Consider the following 20,807-nt stretch of genomic DNA (forward strand, 5'->3'; position numbering starts at 1 on the left):
GTGGTTGAGGTACAAAGGAGAGGTAAATGACCGGTCTAATGGTGTTGCTGTGAGTTCATTTTTGTCACCAGTAACAGCTGATATTTTTACCGAATATTTCAAACTAATGGTATTAATGTCACTAAAACCTAATTGGTTTTGCTGTATAGGCGTCAGATCCGTTTTAGTCGTGAGGGATTAGCCGAGCGGTCTTGGGCGCTGCAGTCATGGACTGTGCGGCTGGTCCCGGCGGAGGTTTGAGTCCTCCCTCGGGCATGGTTGTGTGTGTGTTTGTCCTTAGGATAATTTAGGTTACGTAGTGTGTAAGCTCAGCGACTGATGACCTTAGCAGTTAAGTCCCATAAGATTTCACACACATTTCAACTTTTTTTTTAAATTTGTTGTATGGTCACAGAGAAATAAAGAGCTCCGTAAATTCCGCAGGTTTTATATGAGACTATCCGAGTATCCAGGTTGCTAGGGTATGTATGTATTTATTTCAGTCTCCTATTAGTCCATCTCTTCCTTCCTTCTCTCTCTGCCCATCTCATATTGTATCACCTGTTGTGCATCTCTTCCATTCCTCTCTCACTCTTTGACCATCTCCTCCTCTCTCCATCCCTGTCCATCTCCTCCGCTTCCTCCCCCTATCTGTCTTCATCTCCTCCTTCACTCTCGCTACCTATCCAGCTCCCCCCCCCCCTTCTCTCTCCATGTTATCAAGCTCACTCCATTGGGCGGTAGTGGTTCTCACCCTCATAACATTACTTTTCACTTCGTAACTATTAGTTTTGCCCAATTATCCACATGTCAACTATATTTCATATAAATGTAACATTGTTCTCTAGTATTTGTACACATATTTCATCTGTACCTCTAGGGAATTTCGCTCTTCAGTTTAATTTTCAGGCAGCTTAATGGTAATGACTTCGTACTTTCGTATTTCCGGAAATACGTTGTGTATAGTGACAATGTGGCTACACCCAATGTTACATGTGTCCACTGTCTGTGAAATGTATTGTGAATTGAGTTAATAGTAAACATGTAATAAATTAAAACGTCATGCAAGATGCGGCAGTTTCTCACGCATCTCATATCTTCTGAACTGTCTGTCGTGGAACGACATATCTTTGTAAGTACATTAAGTAGCGTATGTGGATACTGTCCACGAAAAGTGTTGTGAATAGAGGTAATAGCAAATTTGATAGGTAGGTGGCTCTAACCGCCGCTGCGATGATTCCCAGACAGCAAGTGATATGTGTATCAACTTTGTACAACTCGGTCAATTGGTTTAGGAGGAAATATGCAACTTATATATATATATATATATATATATATATATATATATATATATATATATATGGATGCATCACAATATCAACTTCAGTTAGTATCGAGTCAGATCGGTCCCCCATTCCTAGATGTTGTGGTCTATAGAAAAGCTAGCAACAAAACACATATCACATAGTATGCCTAGAAATATAAGTAAGCGTTTAGAAAACACTGCACACTACCACCCAGCCCAGAAGCAAGCAGTGTTCAACATAATTTCACAGGACTTCCCCATGACTGACAATAATAAGTTGGAATCCGAGCTGAATTTCTTACAGATGATACTGACGGCCAACACCTATGATACAATACTGACCATTAAAATCGCTAAACCACGAAGATGACGTGCTACAGACGCGAAATGTAACCGACAGGAAGAAGATACTGCGATATGCAGATGATTAGATTTTCAGCGTATTCACACAAGGTTGGCGCCATTGGCGACACTTACAACGTCCTGACATGAGGAAAGGTTCCAACCGATTTCTCATACACAAACAGCAGTTGACCGGCGTTGGATGGTGAAACGTTGAGTGATGACTCGTGTGAGGAGCAGAAATGTGTATCAACACGTTTCCGACTTCGATAACGGTCCGAGTGTAGCCTATCGCTATTGCGGTTTATCGTATCGCAACATTGCTGCTCGCGTTTGTGGAGATACGTGACTCGTAGCAGAATATGGAATCAGTGGGTTCACGAGGGTAATACGGAACGACGTGCTGGATCCCAATGGCCTCGTATCACTAGCAGTCGAGATGACAGGCATCTTCTCCGCATGGCTGTAACGGATCGTGCAGTCACACCTCGACCCCTGAGTCAACAGATGGGGACTTTTGCAAGACAACAACCATTTGCACGAACAGTTCGACGACGTTTGCAGCAGCATGGACTATCAGCTCGGAGTCCATGGCTGCTGTTACCCTTGACGCTGCATCACAGACAGGAGCGCCAGCGATGGTGTACTCAACGACGAACCTGGGTGCACGAATGGCAAAACGTCATTTTTTCGGATGAATCGAGTTTCTGTTTACAGCATCATGATGGTCGCATCCGTGTTTGGCTACATCGCGGTGAACGCACATTAGAAGCGTGTATTCGTCATAGCCATACTGGCGTATCACCCAGCGTGATGGTATGGGGTGTCATTGGTTACAAGTCTCGGTCACCTCTTGTTCGCGTTGTCGGCACTTTCAACAGCGGGTGTTATATTACAGACGTGTTACGACCCGTGGCTCTACCCTTCATTCGATTCCTGCGAAACCCTAAATTTCAGTGGGATAATGCACGACCGTATATTGTAGGTCTTGTAGGGGCCTTTCTGGATACAGAAAATGTTCGACCGCGGCCCTGGCCAGCACATTCTCCAGATCTCTCACCAACTGAAAACGTCTGGTCAGTGGTGGCCGAGCAGCTGACTCGTCACAATACGCCAGTCACTACTCTTGATGTACTGTGGTATCGTGTCGAAGCAGCATGGGCAGCTGTGCCTGTACACGCCATTCAAGTTCTGTTTGAGGCAATGCCCAGGCATGTCAAGGCCGTTATTACGGCTGGAGGTGGTTGCTCTGGGTACTGATTTCTTAGATCTATGCACTCAAATTGCGTGAAAATCTAATCACAGGTCAGTTCTAGTATAATATATTTGTCCTATGAATACCCGTTTATCATCTGCATTTCATCTTTGTGTAGCAATTTTAATAACCAGTAGTGTAGTTTGGCCACAGATAGGCCTATAAAAAAATTTAATTGTTTCTATAAAGAGGGACCAGAAACCGCTTACACTATTTGTGATGTTACCGCTGGTTTCTAGAATGACTGACCGCGTATGCACAATTCTTCGGCTATAGATATGTAAAGAACACATTTCTCAGACACATCAGAATAAAGTACTTTTTTCCGACGCATAATGCACGCAACTGATTACTGCGGGAATCTTTGAAGTGAAGTGTATCTGTTCGCAAAATGTGTACTAGGAGGACAATGGAAGAACGGATTGGAGAACACGAACGACATACACATAAAAAAAAGATAAATCTCTGACAGGGTAACATTCAGCCAAGGGAGTCCTAGAAACGATTTAGGTATCTAAGAGTGAATGTAATTTCAATAAATAAGGCTGGTATACCATTTGTGATTTCCTTCCATCACGGACGTAAATACGCAGCCACGGTGAAAGAGGAACACAAACAAGACAACTACATCTGCTGTGATTCTGTAAGAAGAAGTTGAACTGAGATATGACGCAGCGTAACGACCTAGAATATATTACCTTCAATGACAAACTACCGCAAAAGCTTGCAGCCTTTCATACTCTTCACAGTCATTCACACGCTGCAGATTTACTTGACATGTTAGTACAGGCGAACTGAAACCAATGGCAAATTAAGAGATTTTTTTGGCTAGTGTGCGTTTTTCCAATACTTTCCCGATTGCAATTTCTGACTTCGACCATCAGCGTATGCACAACTTGCTGTGCGCTTGCCTTCCAGAAATATTTGTGATGATCGTTTGCCAAATTAACTTTAATAAATGCAGCGATTGGGTTACAGGAGCAGAACTTGAAGTCAAAATTACTGAGGAAGCAGCTACTCGTTCGTGTGCAGTGTTGCTTTGAATGAGAAGGGAACTGTATCTGCTTATTATCCTAAGTCTTTGGACAATTCATTCACATACTGATTGTCATGGACAATATTTACTTCAAGGTGAATTCAAAGTTATTACTTTGTGCATTAAATTTGTTTGTCCCATATCAACATCTGCGTCTACGTTCTGTGAACTGCTGGGAAGAGCATGACAGAGGATATTTCCGATTGTTTCGCTTATTGGGGCTGCTTCCCGTTCCATTCGTGTGTGAAGGGCGGGACGTATGGTTGCTTTGAAATTCACAGAGTGCTCTGGAATTGCCTACTCCTTTCTTACCTCTTTCTTTGTAAGCGATACTTAGGGTGTTGTAGCATATTTCTAGATTGCTCACTTAATATTGATTTCTAACATAATACGACTTTCAGGGAACAGTTGTCGCATGTCTTCAAGCATCCGACAGTTTAGGATTTCAGCATTTCCATGACGCTCTCTCATGTGTGAAGCAAACCAAAGATTATTCATGCCACCCTTCTGGTATTTTTTCTGTATACTGTTATGCATATATGTGTAGGGAATGGAACACAAAAAACATCGTCATTACCCTACGTTGGAGCGTATGAGTGCACGTATTAAAATAATATTGAGAATTCGTAATTTAAATGGTGAGATACGTAAAGGGGATCGCGAGAAGAGAGGGGATGAAGAGAAATAAAACAGTAATTGAATAACGAGGAGAAGGGAAGATCTGTGAACAAAAAATTAATAGCGGAAAGCAGAAGGCATAAAAATGGAGCGAAAATATAAAACATAAAATTAGTGTTGTAATATTATAAATGTTAATGAATCCAAGTTAGAATTAGCTATAAGACTGCGACGTGTGCATTAGTTTTACGTTTAGTATTTGTTGTAGGAAATGGTTCTTAGAACGCATTTTCTCAAGCTCTTTCAAAATATTTCAGGTCTGACCTTCATTTCCATGAAGTAAAACTTGTAGCTTATTCGACATATGTCCAGTTGCCAACAACCGTTTCAAATTTTATCCAAAAGTACGATTCTCACGGATATATTTTTCAAAAGCGGACAAATGGAATTGTTGCAGCAAGGTTCATATTGTACTATTCATGACCTGCAGACACAACAGCAAATCAGTACGCTGATTTCGCACACTTTATCTCCTACAGACGAGGGCTTAACTTACTACAGCTGAACGTAGTGAGGTTGCGACTAGTGTCATTAGAAATGTTGGAGGATTCCAAACCATACACGGGAAGCTGGTACGTGCAGATTTGGTTCCAGTACTGACAGGGTTTAACTTAACGCTATGAATCGGACGTTGGATGAACATCAGGCAATAAGTATAAAGGAGTATAAAAAATCATCTATAGTAATACAAGAAGGCACTATTCTGAAATAGGTTAAGAGTTGTTCACTGAAAATCGTATCGCTCAATGGAAATCTGACCCTACTGCAACTTATATTTTGCCTAATAAATTTCAGAATAAGAGACGCAGGCCAATGAACCCAACAGCCTCTGATCTAAGGGCCACAATTAAACTATATGAGGGTAATATACCTGTCAGGCCAATTGTTAATGTACATGGTAGGAGGAGGGGGAGAGGTGGGGCCAGGGGGCTAGGACATGGCATCGCAAAGTCACTTACAAATAGTTTAATCAGCATTACCAATATCCCGCAAACTATAATGTTCAGAACAGATAGCATATGGTGGAAAAAGACTTGTCTATTTATCCATCTCAACAGGGACTCATATTATTGTCACTGAATATCCAAAATATGTATTCCAACATTACTTTAGATCAACTATAGTACATAATTGCTTACAATTTACGAAACCACAAGGATAGGTCCACAGACGAGATCAATGACGCACTCACACTACTCAATATTGTTTTGAAATGTAACTATTTTAAATTCGGCATCACGAACTGGCAATGGTATCACCAATGGAATACTGGATGGCCAACATCGTTATGACTACCGTAGATTTGGATGCCATGACAACTTTTCCAACTTATACCAACAAAATTTTACTGAGGAGTATATAGATCGACGATATTCTTGTATTAAACGCTGGGACAAACGATGCATTTGGCAATTTCATGGATAGGTTAAACAGTTTACATCGGAAAATCACTTCCTTACTTGGATATTTTGGTCACTCTTAACAAATCTAATTCTGAATTTTATATAGACAGGAAAAGAACTACTCTTCATTTTGTTATTCACAACGCCTCTTATTATCTTTTAACGTGCAAAATGGCTGCATACAGGTCACTGTTTTATAGAACGTATAAAATCCACCTCGCCCCCCCACCCCCCACCCCCTCCTCCCCATGAACCATAGATCTTGCCGTTGGTGGAATGCTTGCGTCCTCAGCGATACAGATAGCCGTGCCGTCGGTGCAACCACAACGGAGGGGTATCTGTTAAGAGACCAGACAAACGTGTGGTTCCTGAAGAGGGGCAGCAGCCTTTTCAGTAGTTGCAGCGGCAACAGTCCGGATGATTGACTGTTCTGGACTTGTGACATCATTAACCAAAACGGCCTTGCTGTGTTGGTACTGTGAACGGCTGAAAGCAATGGGAAACTACATCCGTAATTTTTTCCGACGGCGTACATCTCTACTGTATGGTTATAAGATGATAGCATCCTCTTAAACAGAAAGATCCAGAGGCTTTAGAGAGTTTCAGTGGGAGCATCAGGGAACGACTGCTAAGACAAGGGGAAAGAAATAAAGTAGAAGAAGAATGGGTAGGTGTGCGAGATGAAATAGTGAACGCAGTAGAGGATCAAGTACCTAAAAAGACGAGCGATAGTAGAAATCCTTGGATAACAAGAGATGTTGAATTTAAGTGATAAAAAGAGAAAATATAAGGATGCAGTAACTGAAGCAGGAGGGGGGGGGGGGGGCGAATAACAACGACTGAAAAATGAGTTAGACAGGGAGTACAAAATGCCTAAGCATGTGTGTCTAGAGGACAAGTGTAAGGATTTAGAAGCATATTTGACTAGGTAAAGATAGACGCCGTCTGTAGGAAAATTAAAGGTATCTTTGGAGAAAAGAGAACACCTTATATGAGTATCAAGAGTTCAGATGGAAAACCAATCCTAAGCGAAAAAGGGAAACCAGAAAGGAGTATGCAGAGGGTCTACACAAGAGAGATGTACCTGAGCGGAATATTACGGAAATGGTAGAGGACGTAGATGAAGACGAGATGGGGGATGTGAAACAGTGTGAAGAATTTGACAGAACACTGAAAGACCTAAGTCGAATAAGGCCCCAGGAGTGAACAAACGTCCGTTAGAACTACTCGTAGACTTGGGAGAGCCATCCATTAGACAACAAGATGTATGAAATAGGCGAAGTACCCTCCGAATTCAAGAATAATATAATAATTCCAAACCCTAGGTTAGCAGGTGCTGACATGTGTGAAAATTACTGAACTATCAATTTAATTACTCACGGTTGCAAAACACTAACACGAATTCTTTACAGAAGAATGGAAAAGCCGGCAGAAGCCGACCTCAGAGAAGATCGGCTTGGATTACGGAGAAATATAGAAACACGCGAGGAAACACTCATCCTATGATTTCTCATAGAATATAGGTTAAGAAAAGGCAAGCCTACGTTTATAGAATTCGTACAGTTAGCGAAATACTTTATGTTGACTCTCTTTCAAACTCTAAACGTAGTAGCTGTAAAATACATGGAGTGAAAGGCTATTTACAATTTGTACAAAAAACACATGGCAGTTGTAACAATCGAGGGGCATGAAAAGGAAGCATTGGTTGAGTAGGGCGTGGACAGGGTTGGAGCCTATCCCGATGTTATTCAGTCTGAACACTGAGCAAACAGTAAAGGATACAGAAGAAACATTTGGAGTAGGAATTAAAGGCCAGGGAGAAAAAATAAAGACTTTGAGATTTGCCTATTCTAATTCTGTCAGTGACAGCAAAAAACTTGGAAGAGCACTTGAACGGAATGGACAGTATCTTGAAAGGAGGATGTAAGATGAACACCAACAAAACCAAAACTAGGATAATTGAATGTAGTCGAATTAAATCAAGTGATGAAGAGGGAATTAATGAAATGAGTCACTTAAAGTAGTAGATGAGTTTTGCTCTTTTGGCAGCAAAATAACTGATGATGGTCAAAGTATAGAGGATATAAAATGTAGACTGTAAATATCAAGAAAAGCGCATCTGAAGAGGAGAAATTTGTTAACATAGAGTGTAGATTTAAGTGTTTGGAAGTCTTTTCTGAAAGTATTTGTATGAATTATAACTATGTATGGAAGTGAAACATGAACGCTAGCCTGTTTAAAGAAGAAGATAATAGTAACTTTTGAAATGCGATGCTACAGAAGAATGCTGAATGTTAGATGGGTAGATAACGTAACGAATGAGAACATACTGAATAGACTTGAGGAGAAAAGAAATACGTGGCACAAGCTGACTAGAAGGAGGGATCGGTCGACAGGACACATCCTGAGATATCAAGAGGTCACCAGTTTAGTACTGTAGGGAAGCGTTGTCTTCAAAATCGTAGAGGGAGGCTGAGAGGTAAATACAGTAAGCAAATTCTGGAGGATTTAGGTTGCAGTATTTACTCGGGGACGAAAAGGCTTGTACGGAATTGAGAAGTGAGGAGAGCTGTATGGAACCAGAAGACCACAACAACAACAACAACAACAACAAAACCCCCCTTGTTTAAATAAGACGTATAACCAGAATAAGGACTCATTCAATACATAGCTTACAGCAATGGCTATGATGCTAATTTCGTAAAACGTATTAAAAAAGGTATTTTCACTGCTCTAGGCCAGATGATATAACTTCGATGAATGCAGACCGTAAAGCTATGCTCGTATATCATAGGTTTCTATGAGTCAGTAAAATCAAGGAAAAAATCGGTTCCAACTTTGGTGTTGAACATATAAACCACACCTGTTTCTTAGCAAGTTAAATCGGTAACTGATAGTGACCGAAGAAAAGTACCACCAGCCGCAATTTCTGTGCCACGCTTGTCTATTACATCCGATTTGACAATTGTCTCATGAGGTACACTGGCCAGAAAATAAGGGGTTTCGACATCAGATTTCGAGAATACCTCAATTTCAGTATTTCGAAATAAGCTTTTAGTACTTACCACCATGAGCAATGGCATTCCTTTAGTAACCTTCAGAATAATCTAAAAATTTTACACCGTAAAAATAAAGGTTAATCTTAAATATTTTGGAGGAAACTGAGATAATACCTTGTAAGAATAGTGTCCCTGCGCTTCTTATTCAGAAGTAGGATGCAATACAACCATCATCTGTATAAGCGAACGGCGACAATCAAAATTTGTGCCGGCCCAGTACTCGAACCGGGATATCACTCTTATCTGAGAAGTCGCCTTGCCATTAGGCTACCCAAGCACGCTCCACGGGCAGGGCTGCCGTCTGCAATCGATTACGTATGTTTCCGAACATGGGAGACATTTTACTTGAAAGTCACTGGGGCAGAGTCGTCATATAAATACGATATTGCAGAGCTTGTGTTGTTCAGAAACACGACGCAATTTCGTACTTACCAAGGTTATCCAGAAAGTAAGTTCCGATCGGTCACGAAATGAAAACCCATGGGAAAATCGGGTAAAGCTTTGCACAGATGTGTTGGGTAGTGTCTCTAGTATGCCCGTCGATTGTGTCGCGTCGCTCTTTTCAGATTTGGGTGAACAGTGAGCACGTAAAGATGCGTAGGGAATAGAGACTCCCGCCAAGTATGAGGGCCTGGCTAGAGATTTCGCCCGTGTCATGCAGCCCCCACATAACACAACTGTCGAGCAGTTCCTTCTTCGTGCCAATTGTGTGCCGGACATTGCAGGGGCAATGAAGAAGCTCCTGCAGCGATTCCGTTAAAAAGTTTTTGATCACCCACAATACAGCCCGTAACTGGCTCCCCCTGAGTCTCATCTCTGCTCACAAGAGCCGCTGGCTATAAAGAAAACATTTTTCCACAGACACCGAGTGCAGACCAGAGCAGATATTGGCCTAATGCACAGGCGGCTGCTCTCTATGGTTAGAATATTGGAAAGTTGATACAACACTACGACAAAACTCGACGTTCGAGCTGCGACTATGTAGAGAAGTAGGTGGAAATGTACCTAACTGTTGCAAATAAAATGTTTCTGGTTTTCACTGTGGTTTCCATTTCGCGACCGAATGGAACTCACTTTCTGGACAACCCTCGTATACGACGACAGTAGGCAAGCGACTTTCAAGCAAAATGTTTTCCCCGTAAGGCAATGTAATTTGCCGAAAAAAAATCGCAACACAAAAATACAATTAATGCTGAGGCATGAAATTTCGGCATTTCATTTGTCTAGTTAAACATAGTTCAATGACTAACATTGCATGATCACATGCTAATGTAAGAGCGAGATAAGCCACTGCAAATGTGTAGTGCTGGTAGATTAATAACCGGTGTAACCGGCAGATTGTTGAATGCAAGAATGCTAACGTGCAAGCTTTGCGTTGTGCAGATTACAGATGACGGATGTCAGCGTAGCATCCCTGTTGTGCTTCGTCGGTCAATACAGGGACGGTTAACGCTGTTTGTGGATAACGTTGGTGTTCTCGTACTGTGATGTTTCACATCAACTCCTTTGGAGACAGATCTCGTGATCGAGCAGTTCAAGAAAACACATCGACACACTGTTGGGTATGTTGGTTTACAACAACGCTGTTACCTGTTGGTAAACTACTACTGCTGGAATGTTGTTCATGAGTGGCACCATAACAGGTCGAATGAGCAGACAGAAGTACAGATTTTCAGTCAGGATGTGTGGGATGACCACGAGAATGTTTCTGCAGTCATACGAAATCGCAACCCGGATCATTACTCAAATCGACAGCGTAGTGGACAACGACGCCCATCCTCCTGCCGTGTTCCTTAATCTCCGTAAGACATTTGACACCGTCCCGCATTGCCGTTTAAAGGAAAAAAAACTACGAGCTTTCGGAGTTGTTGTTATTGTTGTTGTTGTTTTTATTGTTGTTGTTTTTGGGGAAGGAGACCAGACAGCGTGGTCATCGGTCACATCGGATTAGGGAAGGATAGGGAAGGAAGTCGGCCGTGCCCTTTTGGAGGAACCATCCCAGCATTTGCCTGGAGTGATTTAGGGAAATCACGGAAAACCTAAATTAGGATGGCCGGACGCAGGATTGAACCGTCGTTCTCCCGAATGCGAGTCCAGTGTCTAACCACTGCGCCACCTCGCTCGGTATAGCTTACGGAGTATCGGAGCAGATCCACGATTGGATTCGAGACTTTCTTGCAGATAGAACTCAACACATTACTCTTAATGCAATTAGATCGACAGATGTAAAGGTAATATCCGGGGTGCCACAGGGAAGTGGGAGAGTACCACGGTTGTTCACAATATATACAGAGGGGTCCAAAAAATCTATCCACTGCTTAAAAGTCCATAACTGTAAAACTAATTGACGGAATTGTCTCATCTTTGGTAGTGTAATAGTTTGTGACTCCGGCAATCACCACACAAGCATTGTATTGCGTTGTTTTGTCAGATGACAGGCGCCAGATTGTCTCAGTTGCACCTAGTTACTCGAGTAAACATGGCTGGCCCAAGGCTTACATTCTACGAAAGGAAGTCGGTTTTGAAGTAGTATTTTAAGTACGAAAACATTAATGAGGTTCAACGGCAATGGCGAAATGAGGATCAAACAGAGCCCCCGACACGTTTAACGATTCGTCACATTCGAGACAGATTTGAAGCCGAAGGCTGTGTTTAAGACGTACGCAAACAACGATCTGGGCGACCTGTAACAGTAACAAGTCCAGCTAACTCCCGTCGTGTGTTACCGAAATTCAATCGCTCACCACAGAAGTCTGTGAGACAGTGTGCCAGCGAAACTAGAGTGAGTCGCTCAAGTGTTTGGCGAATTTCGAAGACAGCAAAGTGGAAGTGCTACATCCTATGTTTGCAACACTTAATGAACGAGGACGAGCCAGATCGTAGTATGGAGTACCGCGAGTGATTTACTAACATGGTGCGCAACGATGAAGAGTTTACAGAGATGATTGTGTGGTCTAATGAGTCACAATTCCAACTCAATGGTACAGTAAATCACCACAATTGCATCTACTGGAACGCCGAAAATCCGAACGTCCATGTAGACAAAGCCGTGAATTTGCCAGGAATAAATGTGTGGTGTGGGTTGTCTTACCAGGGCTTGATTGGGCCATTCTTCTTTGACGGCATAGTTACCAGTGAGGTGTACCTTCAGAAGCTTTAGACATCCATTTTACCTGCCATCCGAGACGGAAGAGTTTACTTTCAACAAGATGGTGCCCCAGCCCACCACCAAAATCGTGTTAGGGCGTATCTCGACGAAAATCTACCAGGAAGACGGGTAGACCGTAGAGGAGTGTCCACCACGTTCCCCAGACCTAGCTCCTCTGGACGTTTACCTGTGGGGAACACTGAAGGACGTCGTTTATCGACAAAAGCCACGCACATTGGATGAGCTTCGAGAATCCATCGTACATTCATGTGCAAATATCCAACTGAACACTTTGCAGTCAGTAGTTAGTGCTGCAGGTCGGCGGCATCGTTTGTGTGTGGATGATAACGGTGAACATTTCGAACACCTACAGTGATATCTTTAAGCTGGAATTTAAGCTACACTTTCACCAAAAATGAGACAACTGCGTCAATTAGTTTCCAAGTTATGGACTTTTAAACAGTGGATACATTTGTTTGGACCCCTCTGTATAAATCACCTAGTAGAAAGAGTCGATTGCTCTTTAAGGCTATTCGCAGATGACACAGTTGCTTATACAAAATTAGCGACGCCAGAAGACAATAAGAATTTGCAGAACGACCTGCAGAGAATTGATGAATGGTACGCATTCTGACAGTTGACCCTGAACGTAAATAAATGTATCATACTGCTCATACATAGGAAAACAAATCCACTAATGTACAGCTACATTATTGATGAAAAACAGCTGGAGACGGTGTCTGCCATAAAATATGTAGGTGTAACAATCCAGAGCGACCTTGAATGTAATGACCATATAAAACAGATAGTGGGAAAAGCAGACACAAGACTCAGATTCATCGGAAGAGTTTTAAGGGAATGTAACTCATCCACGAAAGAAATGGCTTATAAGGCGCTTCTTCGCCCGGTTCTTGAGTATTGTTCATCCATCTGGAATTCCTATCACGTAGGACTGATGGAGGAGATAGAGAAGATCCAACGAAGAGCGGCGCGTTTCGTCACGGGATCATTTAACTGGCGAGAGAGCGTAACGTAGACGCTAAACAAACGCCACTGACAGGCGTTACAAGAGAGACGTTGCGCATCACGGAGAGACTTACCACTGGAATTTTTGGACAGCACTTTTCAGGAGGAGTCAGACAACAAATTACTTCCCTCCACATACATCTTACGTATTGACCTCGAGGAAAAAATATATAAATTAGAGCCAATACATAGGCTTACCGACAGTCGTTATTCCCACGCATTATTCGCGAGTGGAACAGGATTGAAGGGATCACATAGTGGTACCAAAGGTACCCTCCACCACACACCATTAGGTGGCTTGCGGAGTATGCTGTAGATATATATGTAGATCCAGCACAGTCTTCAGGTATATGTCTTTTACACTATACATGGCATAAATGACCGCCCTACCATCTTCCTAGAATCCTTGATTAGATATTAGTTAAGTCCTACCCCTTCAAAGAACGCTTTAAGATTTCTTCGCTACTTAAAGGATGATGTGGGGCACAAATAACGTAAATATGAGGGTTTATTAGTAGTTCATTGTCTTTATCTTATATTTCACTAATATTCTGATGAAATATACTCACTATGACTTCTAATCTGCATTACCCATCAATTTTACTAACTTAAGCATTCAACGGAAGCTTCCTAAACTACGCACATCTGCCACTTAATTTAATCCTAACTGTAATTTGGCCTTGAGAGAGCCGAGACCCTCCATCTACACCATCGCATATAACATTCACCAAATATCTCTTACCCTAATTTCATCGTAGAAAGGGGTCTAACTCCGATTTGGGTGACCTCAGATCCACCTACTATATGATCACTTATAACTTTCGCCAAGCACCCCTATCCAATCTTGTTCAGGTTTATGTTGGGACTAGTATAGCTTGACCAATGGATACTCTCAACTGACCCCACAAAACGTGTGTCACATCCTGACAGGTGAGAATCTGCCACATACTACCGGCTCGTACAATTTCTTCTCTACTTTTACTCCAGTGAAACCACTTAATACACTATTCACACTGTATCCCACAACTCACTAACCTACGACACTTGCACATCTCCCTTGTGCCCGAACCTTGTAATTCGTTTACTCAAATGCAATGACATAACAGGAAACCTCACACTCTACAAATCACGCTATAAACTGCCAGTAAAGTGTCTACATTATATTACTGAAAAGCTTCATAAGGGTATGTGGCTTAGTTTTCAGCACTTACTGAATAATGAACGTAAAGCATGTGGGCACTAGCAATCCTAGTTGTCTACAAATAAAACAGTAGCTATCAAAATATATAAATACAATACAGTGAAATATGACCTGCTATATATTTACCATGGATGGTTCCTGTGCATCAGCATTCTTCGTGAGCAGCTCATGAGCTGACTGCAGACGGGTTGTTTGCAAGAGTATACACACCTTCGGAATGCTTGAACTGACTAGTCGTTGTTCATAACCTTTAAGTGAATGTTGTGAGAAAAACACGAGAAACCAAACTATTGCTCAGCAGAATCTTTGACTGGTGATTGCTTCCACTGGACGTCTTCCTTACATAGTCAGTGATTTGCCTCACATAGATCTGTCGAACATGATTTTAAACTTATGGAGAGTGCATTCACTGATGTGGCCTTCACCTCAATAGGAAACGGAAGGGAAAACTGTCTGGCTTGATTGTAGAAAACTTAAGGGGGGACACTGTCACAAGTGGTAAAATACCAGTGGTCACAGGTGTCAGAGGGATGCCTTTTTTTAGGATAGGGAAGGGGGATAGAAAACTAGTTTTAAGAGAGAATGGCACACACACTCCGTTTGAGAAAATAGATGCACAGGAATCAGATTTTAGCATACAGCCTCCATTTAAACAATGTTTAACAGAAAGTAATCAGAAACTGCCAGTTCATCTTTACCAAAGCAGTTATAATCCCATTAGTATGCAGTATCAGTTATCTTTATTACACCAGAACATTCCGGGACTCAGAAATAAAGTTGAGGAACTACTCATTTGTATCGATGAAATGAATTCATCTAACGAAATTGACATAACCTGCCTCTCTGAACATCAAGTGACCACTGGTATAAATATGTTACACATTTCAGGATTTAAGCTAGCTTCCTACTTCTGTAGAGTAGATATGGACGGAGGAGGAGTTGCCACATTTATTAAAAACTGCGATAAACTCAAGAACATTGACATTAATAAATTCTGTTTAGAGCAGCATATAGAAGCATGTGCAACAGAAGTAGAGTTCCATAACAGATCCTATATAATAGTAACTATTTACCGAGCACCTGCAGGAAATTATAATTTACTCACAAATCATCTAGAAGCTCTTTTGGGTTATTTAACAGTAAGAAACATAGATATTTTGATTGCTGGTGACTTTAATACAGATTTTCTAATTCAATCTTCCAGTAAACATTTACTGCAGTTAGTAATGTTGTCTTTCAATCTAACTCACACTGTAAACTTTCCAACTAGGATCACTAAATCCTCAAGGACAGCCATTGATAACATTTTTATAGACAAATCAAAGGAACAAAATCATATCATTAAACCTGTAATAAATAGACTATCATATCATGACATGCAGCTCCTTGTTTTAGATGTAAATTCTAAGCAGATTATCAAGACTGCCAAATCTGAGTACAGGAGAGTATTCAATCAACAAAAAATTGAGTGTTTTAGAAAACTGCTCAAAGATATGAACTGGAAAGATGTTTATGGTGCTCATGACATGAATGAAAAACATAACACATTCATGAACAATGTTAGTACCATGTTTGAAAACTGTTTCCCTCTAAAAGTTACTCAAATTAACCAGAAGTCTATAATAAAACCATGGATCACACAAGGAATAAAGATTTCCTGTAAGACAAAAAGGAAAATGTATATGTCGACCAAGAATAGCTCCAATGCTGATGATTTAGCTAAATACAGGAATACTGTAAAACATTTTAAAAAAGTAATTCAGACATCTAAACAAATACACCACGAGAAGAAGATAGCAATGTCAGGGAACAAAATAAAAACAATATGGGATATAGTGAAAGAGGAGACTGGTAGAACCAGAAAGGAACAGGAGCAAATAGCACTAAGGGTAGATGACAAATTAGTAACCGGTGGGCATAGTGTGGCAAATCTATTTAACGAGTACTTTATATCCGTTACTGATAGAATGGGATTGTCAGGATCAGTAAATAATGCCCTTGAATATCTGAAACTAGCCTTTACAAATAGCTTCAGGTACATGAATATGTCACTCACATCACCAAAAGAAATAACTTCCATAATAAAATCTTTAAAAACAAAGCATTCTAGTGGTTACGATGAAATATCAACAAAGTTAATTAAGGCAAGTTCTTGTGAGTTTAGTACAATTCTAAGTTAGTGGTGTAACAAGTCAATTATAACTGCGACATTTCCTGACTAGCTGAAATATGCAGATGTTAAGCCTCTATTCAAGAAAGGGGATAAAGAGATGCCATCAAACTACAGACCGATTTCACTTTTGCCAGCATTCTCAAAAATTTTAGAAAAAGTAATCTACAGGCAGCTTCTCAACCATCTTACCACAAAGAACATATTATCAAGAACACAGTTTGGATTTCTGAAGGGTTCTGATATCGAAAAGGCTATTTACACCTACAGTGAAAATGTACTTAATTCATTAAATAACAAGTTACAAGCAGCAGGTATTTTCTGTGATTTGTCAAAGGCATTCGATTGTGTAAACCACAACATCCTTTTAAATAAATTTGAATTCTATGGTGTCACAGGCAGTGCTGCAAAATGGTTGAATTCATACCTCGCTAACAGGAAACAAAGGGTGTCAGTGCAAGGGGCTAGTGAATTAAGTCATCGGTTACCATCAGAATGGGAAGAAATGTGGCGTCCCACAAGGATCCATCTTCGTGCCACTGCTTTTTCTTCTGTACGTTAATGATCTGACATCAGTTACACTGCCAGAAGAAGAGTTCGTTTTCTTTGCAGATGACACAAGTATTGCAATAAATAGTATGTCGAGTGTAGTTCTAGAAAGATCTGTTAATGATATTTTCATGGATATTAATAAATGGTTTAAAGCCAACTCACTGACATTAAACTTCGAAAAGACTCACTATGTGCAATTCAGAACCTGTAAGAGGTTTCCACCCAGCATATGCATAAAGTACGAAGAAGAGCAGATAGAAGAGGTTGACAATCTTAAATTCCTGGGATTACAATTTCATAATAAATTCACTTGGGAGGAGCACACCACAGAACTGCAGAAATGCCTTAACAAATCTGTATTTTCAATTCAAGTGTTCGCAGACATAGGCGACATAAAAGTGATAAAGCTTGCATACTTTGCCTACTTTCATTCCATAATGTCATATGGTATAATATTTTGAGAGTCCCAAAGCGTGTAATACGTATAATTTGTGGAGTAAACTCACGGAAGTCTTGTAGAAACCTCTTCAAAAAACTGGGTATACTAACTACTGCCTCTCAGTATATATTTGCTCCTTAATGAAATTTGTCCTACATAATATATATCTTTTTCCAACAAACAGCTCAGTTCATACATACAATACCAGGAACAAAAATGATCTGCGCAAGGACTTAAAAGCACTTACTTTAGTTCAAGAAGAGGTCCACTACTCAGGAACACTCATCTTCAATAATTTGCCAGCAAACATAAACAATTTAGTTACAAATAGAGATCAGTTTAAAAGGAGCCTGAAAGACTTACTAGTGGCCAACTCCTACTCTATTGACGAATTTTTTAATAGAAACAAATGATGTGTTGTATATCTTTATACTATTAGTATTGTTATTTCAGATTAAAAAATAGAAAAAAAGGTGACATGTTGCACATCCACGAGGATCAACTCAACATGGATCTATGGAACGAAAAACTAATCTAATCTAGTACGAATGCTATGGCGACTGTGACACAAAATCAGTAAACATGTGAAAACGGACATCTTTTCACAGGACGTCAAATTCCCAAATGTCAGTAAGCCGTGCCTCCATAACAGGCGACGCCCTGTTATCAGTGACGTCGTCACCCTTTGTGAATGACGTGAAAGCCATTATGTCACAAGCCACAAGCCTTTTCCAGTAACGTCGTATTAGCGCGAAATTAAAAAGAGTGACGTTAAGGGCAGTCAGTATCTGCCTCCACGTTCATTCTGAATGACTAGTATTATTCGAAAAAAGAATGGAAACCTCATCACAAATGCACAAAATGGCACAGTGTTCATAAAGTATTGCCACTACTATAATAGTTCCTTATCGATAAATAAGTAACCTTTACAGAATAGCCTAAAATGGTATTATTCAGCACGCACACACACACACACACATTGCTTATTATAATATCCAAGTACAGTTATTACATATCTTTCATCATAAACGGAAATCCGAACTTCACACAAACTAATACTATTTCTTACAACAACAAAAAACTGTTCTGTATTTTTTTAAATAGTGCGATGGACATTTTATGACAATTTGGCTACCATTGCTTCTTCAAATTTATATAAGGTTAAAATGAGGTTTCATATGCTGTCCAACTACTTTTCCAAACCTAAATTTTTTGTCAATAGTAGTATATTACCTGAAGTTACAGTACAAAATGATCGTCATCTTCATCTGCCACACAGTCATGGCCACATGACAGTTCACCTCTACATACAGAACCATGTTACAGCAAAGTTGTGACAAACGGCCCCATTCATCCTGATGTAACAGCTAAATTGTAATTAATGACTTCATTTTACACTGAAGTTGTAAAAATCGATCTGTATTGCTACAAAACTGTAAGAAACACCCTCTATGTTCCAGCAAACACATAATATATTTCCCTGTGTTTCAGCAATACAGAAACAAATTGCCCTATGCATCGACATGTTATAGTGTAACTGTTACATATTATCCCATTCATCGCCCTGTTACAGTGGGGAAATGAAGGTCAGTTTGTGGTGTGGGGAAATGATAGTTAGTTTAATTGATACTGCTGTGACAGTCATATTGAAGGTGGTGCAATGATGGAGTGATGACAAAGTGATCACCATTACCCCTGGGGCTATGACACTCATTTTACAGGATGAGCATCATTACACCTGGAGCAATGATAGACTCTTAGCCATTAACTCTTGAGCGATGGTGAAGGTGCCCACTGTTATCCCTCAACAAAATGATGCTCATTTTATGTGACTATCAGCATTAACCTTGGGGTCATTGCGGTCATTTTAAAGGTGACCACAACTTCCTCTTGGGCAAAGATAGTCAACTGACAGATCCTTTGTTATTACTCTCTTTGGATGATGATAGTCAGCTGGCAATATGACTGCCATTACCTTGAATAGGGTTACGCTGAGTCAGCGGTACCTGAATGATACTGACAACTCCTGATTCATTTCCGTCAGTAAAGTCATGTATGGGTAAGTGATTTGGACCATACGATATCACAATCTAAGATGTCAGACTCTTTAACATCAGGGTGGCATTCCATCTGATAGCCAGTGAAACGATGCTGTTTCGTTTTCATGATTGCTAGAATACCACCATGACATTATGCATTATGGTCTTCTCCATTGTGATGACATGCAGTCAAGGTCATTGACCCATGAGTGATGCCATTGTTGAAACATTAGTTGGGAGTAATCAGAAAGAGCCAGAACAAGGAGGAGCTATTTGTCAACTGTTGGATAGGCCTAATTGTATTTGAGGAAATGATAAGCACCTTGTCATCGCCACTTTCTATTGGGAAGGGTGGGGGGCGGGGGAGTAATGACAGTTCCACTGACCATTGTTGCCCCAGGAGTAATGGCGTGACCCTGTACACTGACCATCAGTCCTGCAGATTAATGGTGGCAACCATGTAAACTGACCTGTCAACTGTATCAGTCCTAATGGAGGCTACCCTGTAAATTCACTATCAGTACCCCAGGGATCACCTTCTATACTGACCATCACTGCTCCAGGAATACTCGTCGTCACCTTGTAAATTCGATATCATTTCCCCTCCCCTGAAGTAATGGTGGTCTCCTTATAAACTGATCATTACTGAACCCAATGGTAACTGTGGTCAACCTGTAAACAGACGATAATTGCAACTTGTTATATTTTTCCTGAAACATATGTTACACTTTTGCTGTAACATGGAGAAACTGCTCATAATTTTGCTGTACCTTTCTGATATATTGGGCAGTTTGACAAAAGTTCTGCTCAACATATGTATATGAGGGTGAAATGTAATGTAGTCTCCATTCACTTACAGCAGAAGGTGACTAATGTTTTGTCTTGCAAGATAACGTTACTCACCCAGCATGGGGTCGCTATAATGATTGGGTGGCCTTGAAAAATAATTGGAAAGCATAGAAATTCATGTTTCTTAATTCTACGAACATGTATTAAAACAGATCATCGAAGTCTTATGTAATTACCACTGTGTGACAGCCCAATTTACCACTATCGGTAGAATATGACAAAAGGTTTGTGCTGCAAAATGAAATGAATACCGTAGAATGGTGTAGCTACAATGTCTGGCAGCCTGGTATCGATTGTAACGGAACGAAGAAGAGTGTCTGATAAA

At 40.6% G+C, this 20,807-nt stretch overlaps 1 protein-coding gene across 2 annotated transcripts in view; it reads right to left on the reverse strand.

Moving 5' to 3' along the window:
• LOC126284182 (lachesin-like) overlaps positions 1–20,807 on the reverse strand; it is a 1,090,923-nt gene that overhangs the window by 44,899 nt on the left and 1,025,217 nt on the right. The gene's annotated exons all lie outside the window — the stretch shown is intronic.

Source organism: Schistocerca gregaria, chromosome 1 (assembly GCF_023897955.1).
Source record: "Schistocerca gregaria isolate iqSchGreg1 chromosome 1, iqSchGreg1.2, whole genome shotgun sequence".
NCBI lineage: Eukaryota > Metazoa > Arthropoda > Insecta > Orthoptera > Acrididae > Schistocerca > Schistocerca gregaria.